We start from the raw sequence: 15,678 nt of genomic DNA on the forward strand, positions 1-15,678 counted from the left end.
ACAGTGGGAGGCTGGAGAAGCTGGGAGATTTGAGGAGGCTCTCAAGGGAGTACGAAAAAAGTCCCAAATGTGGGAGGGAATCTTGGCAAAAATGAAAGGGGGGTTGTTGAACAAAGCACGCACTGCTGCAGACACACAGAGCTCACAGTATGTTATGCTGAGAATCTGTGGGTGTGTTTATAAGACCTGCAGCTGACTTACATGCACAAAGGATGTAGCCTCCTCTTATCAGAAAAATGTGGGCTTCAATCTTGCGGAAGAGGATGAATGCTTGTGTTACTTCACATTGAGTTTTCTTTCTGGTTATAGAGCTGTAGCCCAACAGAATGGGCTGAAAGTTTGGCTTTGACCAGACTGACTTTGGTTTCTGACAGACAAAAGCAGTGTTTTTAATTGTGACAGGCTATAAACTAGTTAGATCCCCTGCAGTTCCCACAACAAAACTACAGTGAGAATCTGGATGACTTTCTACAGCACTGGAAAAAAAAATGTTCCTAGCATCTCCTGGGTATACTGGAGCGTTTCAAGCTAGTTTCACTTTGTCTTCAGCCAGCTTACAGGAATGAGAACCACAGAGCCACTTCATTTGAGCAAATATTTGGCCTTGATTACTATTGCAGGCTGAGCCCAAAAACAAACAGCAAACATGAGGTAAGCTGAGAGACACAAGGAGCAGAGCAAAAGCTCATATAGTAACCTTAGGAAAGGCAGCAAGCTGCAAGTAGGGTTCTCATTTTCATAGAGAGGTAAAAAGGAGACTAGTGTAGGAACAAGGTGCTTGGGGAGAGGAAGTGGGGAGCAACCAGTAGGATGCTTTTTGTTGAGAGATCATTAAAAGTGACTGATGCTTAAAAGCAATTAGAACAACGAAAAAACTGTGAAGTAGCTAAAACCCATTCACCTTTATACATTTCTGTGGACTGAGAAAAACTTAGTGAACTGTTTTGCGAATGGTACACTTAGCTGGCTAGGGAATTCTTGGTTCTGTGAAAATGTGGCCCTACCTGACACCTAGGGAAGAAAAGAGAAGTAATGGGAATGTTAACCTCTCCATGGTCTTACCTTGCCAGGGAGAGGAAAACAGCATTTAGATCGATTTTTCAATCTTTTAAAGGATTTCTTCTGTATCAACATCTGACCCAAGCCTGGAAAAAAGTGTTTGCTGAGTGTCACAGACATGACAGCTGCAGGGCTACAGAGGGGCTGGGGAAGGATGTTATTCTCCTCCTTTCATCCTCTGCTGAGTAAGAAGAATGCCCCCAAGCCTTCTAAACTCAGGAATCTGAAGCATTTCTTACTCCCCCCTGAGAAAGGGGAGAAGGAAGAGGAGGTATTCGTGATGTTAAAAAAGGATCCTTAGCAATTGTTGAGCCACAGAGCAGTGAGGCCAGGACAGACAAGCCTAAAATTATGTGCCTCTTACTGGCTGAATTATCTCTAAAGGAGCAAAGTCACAACAGATCGTATTTGAAAATGGTCATTTTATTTTCTGCAGCAAAGAGTTACTGTGTTTATCTAAGGTAAGTAACAGGATGTGTAATGTTGGCATTTTGGACAAGTCTGGATAGGCCAAAGGCAGACAACTCAGATTCTAAATCTTGGGTTTGGGGCAAAGATACCTTTGCTGGATGGCTTGTATTCCTGTTGACTCTTTTGCATAATGGTGTTAGATGGCAGTTTTCTTGGAATTTAAAGCTTGACAGAAAATGCTGAACAAGAAGAGAACAGGGCTAGAGGAAATAAGGTAAGGAGGAGGATATCCTTAAATAAACAACATGCAACAGTTACTATTGCACTTGCATTTAGAAATTGTAGTGATGGTTATATTAGAAGTCTTTGGAAGTAAAGAGCTCTATGCCATTATTCTTAGTATGTTAGATCAGGAATGTGATGTCCCAAACCATGCATAATGCATTTGTAATCCTGTCTCAGGATCTGGAGGAAATCAAAGCACCAAGATAAGTTTTCCTTTGCCTGAGATGGAGAGTTTTGATTTAGATGTATTTGTGAGAATACATCTGTACACCTGTGATGTCAGAGAGCACAACTATGTGATAACCTCATTCCCCAATAAAAGTCCCACCTACAACATAAATGTCACTACTGTTTTATTAAATAGTACAGGGTAAATCTATTTACTGTGCCAGATAACAACTGAGGGTAGAGATTTATTCCTCTGAATTGCATCACATATTGATGTGTATGTTTTTTCTTCCAAATGTGGCTCTTGTTATTAATATTTTACAAAAGTAAAAACTTGTTCCTCTTTTACTAAAACTGAAGCGAGAACCACAATGAGGGGGCAGAAGTTCAGCAGGTTGTTCACACAGAATTGTGTAGATAGGGGGTTGGGGAGAAGCAGAAAGTATAACAACAGTTTTCAGTGCTATAGTATGCTAAGTACGGCTCCTCTCCATTCTCTTGGGGTGCAGGTATAGTTCCAATTTACAGCAAACTCATTTTGAAAGACTCCTGTCATAGTGCCTCGGATTAATTCTTCAGTTGTGCTGATGCATCTCTCTGTGGGCCTATAAACTAGATCAGAGAACTAATCTATTTTTTTTTTTAACCTTCTTTTTAAACTCTATTTCAGTGATCCAGTTTACAACATGGTTTTTGAAACATCTGCATTGGTACCACTGGGGAAGTGGTGAGCTGTGACACAGTACTGGCAATGAGTGGCTGATGGGAGAATAGATGACATTTGTAACCAGTTTTGCTGATGAAGGGAACATTACGGAATTGCACTCTGACATATGAAAATGAACCTATGAAGCTCTACCTTTTTGACAGCCATCACAGAAGTTGGAAAGTATTGCAAAGGATAACATGACTCCATTAGAAAAGGGCATGTTCTCTTCCTAACATCTGCTACTGGACACTTCTGGGACAGGTTACTGGGCCATAATTGCCTTAGTTTGATCTAGTGCAGGTCTTTTATGTCAGCTGTTCCTGTCAGAATTTGCATGAACAGAACTAGAACTTGGGCTTAAATAGTTATTCACTAAAATTTTAAGCTCTGACACCCCAGTAGAAACATCACTTGCTTTAATTCCTTCCAGGCCTTAAAGTCACGGTTTTCCTTCTTCTGAACAGATCAGTTTCGCTTTGTTATTTGTTGCAGTAGCAGACAAAAAAGAATCAATGTCAGTATATGGTGAAAGGGAACTTACATGCTTTCTAATAGCTGTTGCCTACTTTCCAAACAGACCTGAGGTTGTTCAGAGGATGCAGATAGTAAATGCTGAAGTCCAAAGTAGTATGTTGCTTTCTTCTCCTACATACTCATCTCCGAAGAGCCATTTCCTTTTGTTATGATATGGAAACCGTCTCCCTCTCCCCCTTCCCTGCCCCCCCCCCCCCCAAAAAAAACCAACCCCATACTCCCCTCAAATTACAATCTGCACTTATAGCTGCTCCTTGCTATGGCTGTATAAATTAAAGCCAGTATAGAGATGCATTTTTGAGAAATTCTAATTATGAGTTTGCATTGAAACTATTGGTGTTTCAGGCTTCTGAAAAGCAGAGTTAAGGCTTCTTAGCAATACAACATTGTGACATTCTGCAGATGTGTACACATGCGGTTTCTGTCTAAAGTCACTGTGGTTAGTGACTTTAGCAATGTGACTTCACTGATAAAGTAAAAACCTTTTGTCTCCTTCTCCTTCATTTTATTTCCCTCTCTCGAGCATGTCTCTAAGTAATACAGTTTGGAAGAGTTTTTTTCTACTACACAAAGCATTTGGAAATTATTCATCAGATGAGTGTAGCTACTTTGCCTGTTTGTTAGATACAAAAATCAAATGTCTCTACATTTACAGTGTTAGCCACAGAAGAGCAGGCTTCTCCCAGGGATTACAGCTTGCAATCAAACTCAAGCCTGATTGCCTTGGATTAACCCAGTGTAGGTGAAAACAGCATAGTTCAGCAATTTCAACTTTTGTTTGGTCTGTAGCAAAGGCTGGCAAACGAGAGAGGCACCTCTGAATGCTCACTGCTTTGTAGAAATTCTTCAGCTGAGAATGCTACAGTTCTGTTAATTTACTCCTCCAAAACTTGTAAACCAGGTTGCTGTTGAGATGCTGTCTTTCAGAATTCAAAGACCATTACAGTTTGTTCTTCCACTAGTCGCTGTCTTGCAAACATTAATGGAAAATGTGATTGAAGTTGATTAGAAGAATCAAACATTATCTGAATTTGTAGAAAGTAATGGATGTACAAAATTCAAATAACTTTTTTAGTCATACTTCTTTCTCTTTGAGGTGTATTTCCTTCCTTGGGTAACTTCCTGCCACCAGATCAACAGAAAAAGCCTCCGCACTGCTTATTTGGCAAGCAAAAATCTAAAAGTATTTTCAAAATAATCATGCTTCAGAAAGCAGACATTTAAAATTTGACTTGCCTCAACTACCGCAGATCTACAAATATGCACATTAGGGAAATATTCAGAGGTTTCAAAAGAAATGGAATACTTGATAAGGGAAAGGATGGAGTAAAACTGCAGAAATCTCTATTTTGAGCTCATTTTGCTGCTTTACTGCTGAAGTCATCAAGAGAGGCTTGCCATTGATTAAAAAGGAATGGAACAGAGTTTTCAAATTTCTTTAAAAAAAAGGAACAAAAAGTCTCCCTCCCCCCAAAAAAACAAACAAAACAAAAAACCAAAAAACTCAACCCTTTAGAAGACAGTCCTGCCTGATGACTTAAACCTTGGACTCTGGAAGTACAGAGTACATCTGAAAGTATGAAAATCACAAAAGGTTCAGAAAATTTAAAATGTTTTCTATCTATCATCTACTCTTAAAAGACATCTTTATCTCAGTTATTTCATCTCTGCATTCACTACCTTTTGTTCCTCACATTACTGCCACTGTCAGTTCATTTTGCCTTTCGTAATTACTTTCCCTGACAAGATGTGCTAGTTTTTCTCCTTTAAAAGCTTTATTTAGCTTGATACTGACTGCGCTTCTTCCTTGAGTCATCTGGCTAAAGATGCAGCCTCTCCTTGAAGAGCTTTTGGTAACCTCCAAGATGTTCATTCTGTTTCATTTTGGTAGGAGAATTTAAAACTCATCTTTCAATTAGTAAGCATCCTTTTTGTATGTTGGTCACTTTTTTTCACTGATCAAAATGAGTCATTGGTCACTGCCAACTGTATCACCTTCTACGGTGTCTGATTATTTAGACATTTCTAGTTGTCTCCTGTCAAAATTCCACCTTTCTTCCATTCTCCGTCCTGATGTTCTAGCAAAGTACTAGTAAAGACCTGTCCTGTATGTTCCCTTCTCCCACTGCCAAGTGAAATTCTTATTTCTATTTTGTACCTATATTTACATTTCTCATCTTTTACAATGACACCTCTATATCCCTAATACTCATCTGTATAAATCTTTCACTGCTTTCAGTTCTCCCACTGCCTTTTCTGCCTTGAGATAAAAAACGTTTAGGTTTGTTTCCAAATTGCTGCAAATGAATCTTCCTAAACCGGAAATGTTTCACTTGGACAAGAAATGCTTATTCTAAATGCTTCTTGAACTCTGCTTTTTCCTTTATCCAAGCCTCTTCCACTTGTAACTTTGATATTAACTTTCATTGGTAAACTTCACCTTCAATTTTGTTACTGCCTACATTTGCCTTCTTTACAAGAAGGTAAGAAGCCCTGAAGAGAAAGAGCCACGTATTTCTGTATACTTCTAAAGAGTGCAATAAGCCGGATCTTCATAGCTCGATCTGATCTCTGCAGTCACGTATGCTGCAGAAGGAGTTTTGTCTTTCACTTTGGCTATTGCTTTGTCCTTTTGCCTTGTAGTCTTCCTGGAGTTAAGTCTGTTAGCAGACTTAGCGGTCTGAAGACTGTTACGATATATGCGGAAGAGGCAGAATTACATCACCTCCGTCTTTTCACACCTCTACTGTTTTGACATGTGTTTCTTCATCCATTTTGAGTGTACTTTAATACATGCACAGACTGTAGACTGTTCAAATGCCTCAGCAACATCAGTGCGCTTATGCCTCTGCTTCCCCCTTGCATTAGTCCCATCCCTTCATGGGATATAAAGCAATTCTCACATCCATCTTACTGTCTTGGTTATTTTTCACAATGAATATCCAAGTTGGATGGGGATTACTTGACTGTGCAGGGACTTTTTCCCCGTCTTTCTCCTTGAGGATTTTTAGCATAGTCTTTGGAGGACTGGGACACAGCTCATGACTCTGCTATCCGACGCTGGGGGCTGCTCCCAGCTCTGAGCGTGCTGCTGGCCGAGGCTGTGGACAGCGATCCAGGAGCCTTTTCACCGTGCCAGGATGGCAGCGCCTGAGCCTGGCGCCGGGCCTGGCTCCTCCGCGGGCCCGCAGCAGCAGCACGGCCGGCGCCAAGGCGGCGGTGCCCGCCCGGCGCGGGGCATTGTGGGGCCTGCCTGGCACGGCCTGGCGCGAAGAGTTGTGGGAACGGCTTGGCACGGCCCGGCCCGCAGGCACCAGCTCGGGGTCTCATGGCCTGGGGGGGGAGGGGGCGCGCTGCTCGCCCCTCCCCAGTCCCTCAGCGCCTCGGCGGCGGCGGGGGATCCGCGCCTCTCCTGTCCGAGCGCCCGCGGCGGTGCCCTCGCCCGCGGAGGGGGCGGAGCGCCGCCGCGCGCGCCGGGCCGTTGCTAACGGCGGAGGGCGCGAGGCCCCGCCCCCATCCTCAACGGCTCGCCGCTTCCTCAACGACTCGCCTCCTCCCTGCGGCGGGCTGCTATTGGCGGCGGTGGCCGTCAGCCCGCCGCAGCGGACGCCGCGATTGGCTGGCGGCGCGGGGAGGCGGGCGGCGGCGGCTCCTCCCGGCTGGGTGCCTCGCAGTGCCGGTGAGCGAGAGGCGGTCGCGGTGCCTGCGGGAGGAGCCGGCAGCGTGAGGACGCCAGTCTCTCGCCGCGAGGAGCAGAGCCGCCGCCGTCGCCGCGGCGTTTCTCCCCCCTCCCAGGCTGTAGCCGGACTCAGGTGAAGCCGGCGACGTGGGTGAGGGGCGGCGGGGGGCTCCGGTTTGTCCCCACTCGCGGCGCCGGCGCCTCTTTGTCCGGCGGAGCCAGCGGCTGCCCCTGCGCCGCTTGCCGCCCCTGCCCTCGGCGCGGGGCGGGTGGCAGCGTTGCGCGGGCTGCCCCGCGCCCACCCTCCCGCTGGGCTTCGGGGGCGCGGGTGCTGTGGCGCTATGCGCGGCGCGGTTGCGTTATGCACAGGGAGTTGCCTTTCCGCGCCCTCCACGCCCTGCTAACTGGCCTCCTCGGAGATGGGGTGGCGTTATTCGCGCTCTTTTTTTTCCTCCGGACCGTTCTTTCTCCCTCCTTCCCTCTGGTGCGTCTCCCCGTCTTTCCCCCGCTGTGCTGAAGTGTCCCTCTTTTGGAAGTAACGGGTAGGGGAAAATAGGACCGTTTGGCAGCTGTCAGGGCTCTAGCCTGAGTCACAGGCTGACAGTCCTCCTGCAGACATTGCAATGGGCTTGGCTTCCGCCCTCAGATCTTGACTTCCTCATTCAGTTTGGTCTGTACAGTGAAGCCAGGAGAGAGGGAGGAGGGAGTGACAGGGCAAGATGAAGCTTGCAGTAGAAAGTCTTGCAGATAGCTTGTGCTTTCCGGCATCAGCTCCAACAATCTGGGAAGAACTCCCTGGCTTTTAGCGATATTGTTACTAACCTGCCTCCAGTAGGTGTAGAAAGTAACAAATTTCTCAGCCCTTGCGAGTGTGTGTACCCAATAGACTTAATCAGGGTTGTTTCTAATCTTCCTGAACACAGTGTAAAATGAGGTTTAAAACAATATTGTGCTCCCAGTAATACAGTGTAATATTTCAGAAATAAACTGCACAGGTCAGGAAGCTCTTCTTGCAATGATTTTGTTTTTTCCTGTCTCGCCTTACAGCTCCTCTCCCTCATTGTTTTTTCTCTTGAACACCTTTTGTGCTCTTCATCCATAGATTTTTCTTCTGTCTTGTGTGTTACGATGTCCTGAGCTGCACTCCCATCAGAGTGGACTAAGAATCTAAGCTTTTTCTAAGTAAGCAGGTCTGTACTAAACAGAGTCATCTGTCAAGTAATGCTCAAGAAATTTGAACTTCAGACTTGAAGATATGTTGTAGTAGATGCACTTTGGCCTGCAGACTGTGACTGTCTATGCCGCTGTCTGACATCATAAAGAAATATAAGTTAATTTGCATGGAGGAATGGAGGTTGTTGAACCATGACTTGAAAGATTAAATTACATATCCTTAACTCTCTCAAATACATCTTCTTTTCATAAACCTAGATATGATAAAATTTTAACTCCAACATAACAGCACTCTAATCAGTAACTGCCTGTGTACAGATGCTTTTGAAATTAGTCACCAGGTAACAATGTGACCAAGTTCACTTACCCGTGCGGTTCCAGTGAAAATGGCAAATCATGGTGCAGATATGTATTGACTCACAGATGTACTGTCTGCAGTTGTAGCTCTTTCCCTAGGCTGAAATGAGATAAGCAAATATTTTTGCTAATAGAAGAATTGTAATGGTGGGGAAACAAATGATAAACATAAATGGGCTGCTTTTAATTCAAAAGGGTTTTGAAATTGTTTGTAGTAATCATCAGAACTGTATAAGCACAGGATTGTGCTGCTAGTCTGACCTTGTGAAAATAACTACAAAATGAAATCAGGCAACAGTTCATGAAGCTGCGTGTCAGGCAGACTAAACTGATGCGTACCACTTCTTGATAGCTTTATTTGTTGCACTGATTTATAGCATATAAGTAGCCTATGAATAAAAGGCACAGAAGCATATATTTTGTCTTTCGAGAGACCAACAGGCAAAATTTTCATTAACTTCAAGATAGCCGCAAAAGTGCTAGTGACTGATAGAAACAGGGGTCTAAACATTTCATAATTACCAGCCTGGCACCTCAAAGTGGGTACGACTAGCACCAAGCTGGTGAATTCTGTGGTGGTTCTTGTAATATGGTGTCATCTCCTTGATGATTGCCTTGTATTGCTAAGATCTGATTTTTGGAAGTCTTCCGGAGAAGAGACTTTGTCCTCAAAGTTCACTTTATCAGGGAAGTATGTATGTGGATGTTTGTTTAGAAACAGGGTGACTGAATAGTCATATTGCGTTCATCCCAGAAGTATGGGTGTAGAACCTGAAAGCTTTTTATTGGATCTTGTTTGCATAGGTGGTTAAAATATTTCTAGAATGAATAGTTCTGATTTGCTTTTTCACTTTTTTTTTGGGGGGGGGAGGGGGGGAGGAGGGGCTTTTTTTTTTTTTTTTTTTTTTTTTTTTTTTCCTGCCTAGGTTTTCCCCTAGGACAGTTATTTGCCAGGGTGATATCTTCATCCTAAGAGAAGAAAGAACAAGTGTCTATCTGTCTTTCTTTCTTTTTCCTTTTCCCCTCTAGCTGAATTTTAATATGCTTTGGAACTTTTTTAAGAAAGACAATATTTGGTGATAGCTATACCTGAATTTTTAAAGCGGATCACTAATGAATGAGTAATATAAAAATAATAATGAGAAAAAAATGACTTGTGCACAGTAAAGTTCTAGGAAAGGGATTATATGAATTTCTCACGTAGGAGGTTGAAATAATCTGTCCAATGTATTATTTTTAGTGGATATTATGAAAGTGCAGAGGGTGAGATTGTCTTCAAACTGTAGCAGGTAGTAGGTCTAGTATCATTTTTGATTTGAAAAATGTGTCTAGTGGAGTTGAATGCTGCAGATGCTTAAAACAGCAGTATTTGGCATTGCAATCATTTCTAGTATAAATGCTAAGACTTACATTTGCCACTGCAACAAGTTAACTCAAAAATTGAATTGTTATTTTCTTAGTAGGTCTCTAGAAATACTGTGCTAAATATTTATAACATCTAATAATTCGCAGGTTAGTGCTCTGAAGGGCTATTTGTATGCAAATGATAGGAGTGCATATGTATGCAGGCATGGCTCGTAACTGCATAAAAATAATCTCTCAGGAAGCTTGAAGTATAAAATAGCTTGCCTAAAATCCAGGTTTGTTCTGTGAATTCCAAGATATTGAACAGCTGAGAGAGGGAATGTGTTACAAATACTCTGATTTCAAAGTTCTTCCACTTCTGTTTTGGGTGGAATGAATCAACTGGGAACTTTGGATATTGAAGTCTGCTGAATCTCCTGCTTCATCCTCCACCAGGCCCTGTGTCTTTCACAGGATCATGTATTTTAAGAATCTGTATGACTGTAAGAGATTACAGGTGGGCCCTTTGGAGGTGCGGGTGCCCTTATGGCTAATGTAGGATTTACTGAAAGAGGAAGTCAAAGTTAGGGTTGTCTTACACCCCTGCATCTACTTTGCTACATCTGCTTTCTTCTATGCTAGCTTCAGGTTATTGGGTAACATACGGAAGTTTACTGGTGACTAAAGTAAACCTTAGAGGCACAAAGTTAGCATGCACATCTAATAAGAGGTGTTCTTTAAAAACTGAATGTATGACTTAATATTGTTTTGTTTATTCACCTCAACACTGCACTGAGTGCCATCTAATATCCATTTTTACCTTTGATTTCTTGTAGAAATAGCTTATTAGTCTTTGCTTTCTTAGTTTATAATTGAGGCACAGCTGTTTGAACATCAGGCGCACAATTTCTCTATTTAACATGCAGTTTTCTGTGGGTTGTAACAAGGCTATAATAGCACAGGATTGCCTACTGCAGCATTGTTTTTGCTGGCAATTGCTCTAGCTCTGTGGTGGCTTGGTGACCTTGTACCTTAAGTTGCTCTTCAGTTTAAGCACACCATGCTTATAACTGAGTGTTCTTGTGTAAAAAGATGTAGAAACTAGCAACCTGATTTAAATAGCTTAATAGGACAATAATACAAATGCATGTTCTGCTGTGGAAGCCAATATAAATATGTGTTGTCCTACTAAATGAAATACATCGATTTGCAGGATAATTAAACCTTGGCATGAAGTTAATACTAAGTTTTTTTTCCTCATCTCCTCCTCTGACCCCCACGTCTCTCTGTCTCTTTTCCTCTCTTTCTCTCTCTTTAAGTGGCTGTGAGAACTTGTTCTTAAAGTAGTAATCAGCACTGATTTCTCATGCTATCCTAGGCTACTGTAGCAGTTTAGCATCTTCTGATCTAAGTTCAACCCAGTCTTGTGAGGCATAATGGACTAGTCCTTGTTTTTAGTTAATGACCCTTTAATCTGTTGCTGTTCAAGGTGATACGTGCTTCTCTGAGCATCCTGAAAAGTCTAAGGAAATAGTGGTGACTACAACTTTCCAGTAACAGGACTATGATTTCACTGTGGGATCTAGCACTGCTAAGTCAAGTCTTTTTTAAACATGGCAAAGCAGGGACTGTAAAATTGATATAGCATACTTATCTACTGCAAATTATTTCTGGAACAAATAATGCAAATGTATTACTGTTGCATGCAGAGAGGTGTAGTGTTATTCAGTGCTACATATTGTGGTTTGACTCCATAACCTCTTTATGAAATTTATGCCTCTAGAGTTTTGTATGTAGCATTTGAACTCTGCTTGTCTTTGACTAGAAGGTTAAAATTCTCCTACTGTGAATATGCTAACTCTATTGAGAGTAATAAATAAAACCACATGGATAAGTGCTATCAGTAAACTGAAGCTTACAATCAATGTATGTTGAGGGAGACTTAACTCTGTATCATAAAAAAAATCCTTAATTGATGAATACTTCTATTCATCAAGAGCTACCATTTCAGTGAGTCTCAGCAGGAAATCCATTGTAATGTGTGCCTCAACACGGAACCAGAGTTCTGATTTGAATGAAAGCAAAGTAGGCGTTCGAATTTGTAAGAAAAGAGGTTTAGACAAATTTTACAGCTTAACTTTGACAGTCCTGCAGAGTGGGTGGCTGCTTGCCTTTTTTTTTTTTTTTTTTTTTTTTTTTTTTTTTTTTTGCTAGGCAACTTCCTGTTTAAAATACAAGATTTAAAGCATGCTCTTTTAATAGTTTACTTCCTTTTTTATTGTTTGTAGTGATGAGAGTACATTCAACTTTAAGGTCAAGACTTCATCAGTTTACTTGGTTTTAGGATCTTTCAGTTAGCCTGGAGGCGCAGAGGATTTGATTTAGTCAGTCAGACTTGTCCTACACTCCATCCACCAAGTTTTACTGACATGCATAGGGTTGCTTTAAGTATTTAAGAAAAAAATGGAAATATTAAATTGAAGCCTCAACTTTTTTTTTCCTGTAGGATCAATCTTTTTCTTCAAATAGAACTTCAAACAGCCTGCTGATCAGTTGTAGGTATCTATGAACTTTACCTGTGCTGGAATAGGAGATTTTAAAATAGGTTTTGGTCAATAACCTCTTCTAGGGAGGGGCTATTACATTACAGGTTTCTTTGCCATTTAGTGCAAGAGATTCCAATCTCACTGTGCTCAGAATCAGTAAAATCAATTATTTTGAGAAAAGTATGAGTACAAATTATTTTTACTAATAGCAGTTTTAAAAACTAATAGCCCGTATCAGAGCTAAAACTTGTTAGAACAAATGTATAATGCTTAAATATAAGAACTTGGCAATAAACATGTAATGTAAATCTGAAGTCAAACTGGTGAACTGGAAGAGGAAGCTCCTGGCTAAGCACTTGGAACCAGTTTGTTGAAATAATAAATTGACTTTTGACAGTTTCTTCTGTGGATGAAGAAAAATATGCTCTTTAGTTACAACTTAATCATCTGTAGTTTAAAATATCGAGGAGGATATTTTCTCCTTGGCCTCTTTTATTTGTTTTTTAAGGGATAGGGTAGGGTGTTTTTTTCAAATGTTCGGTTGCGAGAAGAAGTCAGAAGGGATAGAATGGGGAGAACCAAAACCTAGATGGTGTCCAGAAACAACCGATTTAGTTTGTAAGTCAGTGATTGCAGTATCATCGACATAACAATTTTAGTTACCTTTCGCTTGTAAATGCATTTAAAGTAGTCTAAGAAGAACATTCTTGTCTGGTGTTAAAGGAATTTGTTTTTTTTTCCCGCAGCAGATTACCATTTAATGTATTTTACTCCTCATTGAACTTCCTCAGTAAATACAAATCTTTCTCTCTCTTTTTTTTTTTTTTTTTAACCAGTTTTTGACATCAAGCAACATGTATTCAGACTTTATAGAATTGCAGGAATATGATGGGCTATTTATAATAATTAGGTATTTGGGGATAATTTAAGCTGTCATGTTTCAAATGGTATGTCTGGTTTGTGCTCTTAAAGAGCATAAGTGCAAAATAAGATAGAAATAGGCTGAACTCAGCAGACAGGAGAACTCTGTTTAAATTGTGGCTTAATTTGTGACTTAAACCAATTCACTTAGGTTTTATCCTCTGGGTTATGTGACAGTATGAATGTTAATAGCAGATCCTAAAATCTTTCACTTTTTGTTAAAGCAGTAAAATGTTCTAAATTATTTTAATGGCTCTTTCCAAATCAAAGTTTAGCTTTTATTAACTTAAACTTACAGTTTAATGCAGTGTATGATGGGAAATGTATCTTGCTCATCATATTTGTATGTTCTTATTTTACATTAGTTGTAATTTTGCTTTAAAAGTGAAGTTCTCAATTTATTAGATTGACTAGTATAACTTCTAAAGGTAAGATATCTGTGTATTGTCTGTGTAGCATTAACACATAGATGTACATAGTCAATTTTTCTTCTTTCTCCACATAGTGAGAGTTTGTTCTTAAGTTTCTTTATGTGACAAATACTGTTTTTCATGTTTTTTCATGTTGGGCAGAATTGTATAGCTAGATTTGAGTTCTTAAAGCTCTTAAAAACTTGATGCGGATTTAACTGATAGAACCAGTATAATGCAGTGGATTAATATTCATCATGAAAAAGAAAACTACGTTAATGATTTGGCCCTTTCTTCTGCAGGTAAGGGGAGGAAGATTGCATATACTTGAGTTGGCCACAGCAGCCTGGTGTGTATGGTTGTAGAAAGTGTTGCTAACTATGGTGGAAATACATGTAACAGTTCTGCTACTGTTTAGTATTTCCTCATCTTGTTTTTCATCATGTCATAACAAAAGGCAAAACTTCAGTGGAATCTTCCAAATTATATTTGCCTTATCTTACTGGGCCAGTAGAATGTCATGATACCTCAGTCTTTTGTCAGGGAAAACTTTCTTCTGCCTTCTCCCCCCCCCCCCCCCAAAAAAAAAAATTCCTATAATGCCAGAATGGAGAGAGAAAATTATGCCGTATAACCGTAATTGTAACAGTTCAGACTAGGTTCCTGCTTCAAGTGCCCTTGCTTGAATTTTGAATTGAAGGATGGGTGTCCTTTCTCTCCTTTTAATATAAAAATCAATGCTTCAGAAGATCCAGACAGGAGGGCATGGCTGGGTGAATCTTAAAATGACAAAAAGTCAGGAGATGCATAATGCTGTTCCTTTTTAAAGACTGATCTATCTGACACTTAGAGAAGAAACTAGAGGTCAGAAGAAGAGGAAACTAACTAGAAAATCAGTTAGTTGAGGTGTACAGAAGGGGCAAATGCTCTTTGTAAGCTGTACAGCTGCAGAGGACCTTCTCTAGAACAGTGGCTACAATGGGTAGCTAAGCAGGGGGTCGTGCAAGACCGTGGAGGTAATAGGGAAATTTTGCAGTCGGAATGCTTCGAAGCTTTCAGTCCATCTTGAACCTAATTAGTATTTATGGTCAGTGAGGTTGTTTTCAACTTGACCTCTGTGTATGTCCTGAAGCCTAAGGCTACCTAGCTCTCATTTCAGTGTAGGAATTGCTGATCTCATGGCCAGAAAGAGTCACCAGCTTCTTGCTCACTGTCTCCAAGATCACCTTCAAAAGCGGAGGTGGATCATGTTAATCAATCCCTATGTACAAATAAGAGTTATAGTATGATGAAGTGATAGGCTAATCTTTGCCAGAGCAATATGCTTCTCTGTGCCAGGGGTTTTGCCTACAATTTCCATAGCTGCTGTTAATGGTGGAGCAGAACTACTTGAAACAAGAATGAAAATATTAAATTTAGCAGGAACTTTGTACCTGGTCATAATTTAGTATAGTAGGCTGAGGTTTTAGTATCTAGAAAAGCTTGATTCCCACTGCAATGTAAAAATGGTTTGTAAAATTTTGTAAATGTAAATGTAAAATTTTAAAATGGCTTGCCAGCCATATTTGCAGTTTTTCTTGATTCTTTCTTATATGAGCTAGAAGAAAATTAGTACAAATTCTCAGTTAACATCAGCAAAAGTAATTTTTCCTGTAAGATGACTTGATCTATAGCCACATATGTGTTAAATAACTGTCCCTTTTCTTTCTTATCTTTTAAGTAGAAATAATTATTTTATTCCTTGTTTCCAATTCAGGTGTAACAAGACCTGTAATTGAGAGAATAAGGGTTGTTAATTGAAATAAATTGATATATTTAATATAAAATTGTGTTTTATATACAGGCAGAAGGCCTTATGCCACAGTGCCTCAAAGAGTTCTTGGTAGATACCATCTTAGCCTTAAATCAGAATGTTAGGGAAGGAACGAAAAGTGACTTTGAGAAAGCAAGAAAGGGCCGAAACTTTCCAAGCTCTTTACCCGTTCCGATGCAATGTCTCTAGGGAAGTCTGCATGCCGGATCAGAACTTTTGCCATCCATTATATTTCCTGAAACAAGTCTTCCAGTAAAACAGCTTGAACA

At 40.7% G+C, this 15,678-nt stretch overlaps 1 protein-coding gene across 1 annotated transcript in view; it reads left to right on the forward strand.

The window, feature by feature from the left end:
* Positions 1-6,835: 6,835 nt before the first annotated feature.
* Positions 6,836-15,678, forward strand: part of MYH9 (myosin heavy chain 9) — a 73,488-nt gene continuing 64,645 nt past the window's right edge. Inside the window, exon 1 of the mRNA XM_062588729.1 lies at positions 6,836-6,978. The gene's annotated coding sequence lies outside the window, so the exon portion shown is untranslated. The remainder of the gene's footprint in view (positions 6,979-15,678) is intronic.

Source organism: Rhea pennata, chromosome 1 (assembly GCF_028389875.1).
Source record: "Rhea pennata isolate bPtePen1 chromosome 1, bPtePen1.pri, whole genome shotgun sequence".
NCBI lineage: Eukaryota > Metazoa > Chordata > Aves > Rheiformes > Rheidae > Rhea > Rhea pennata.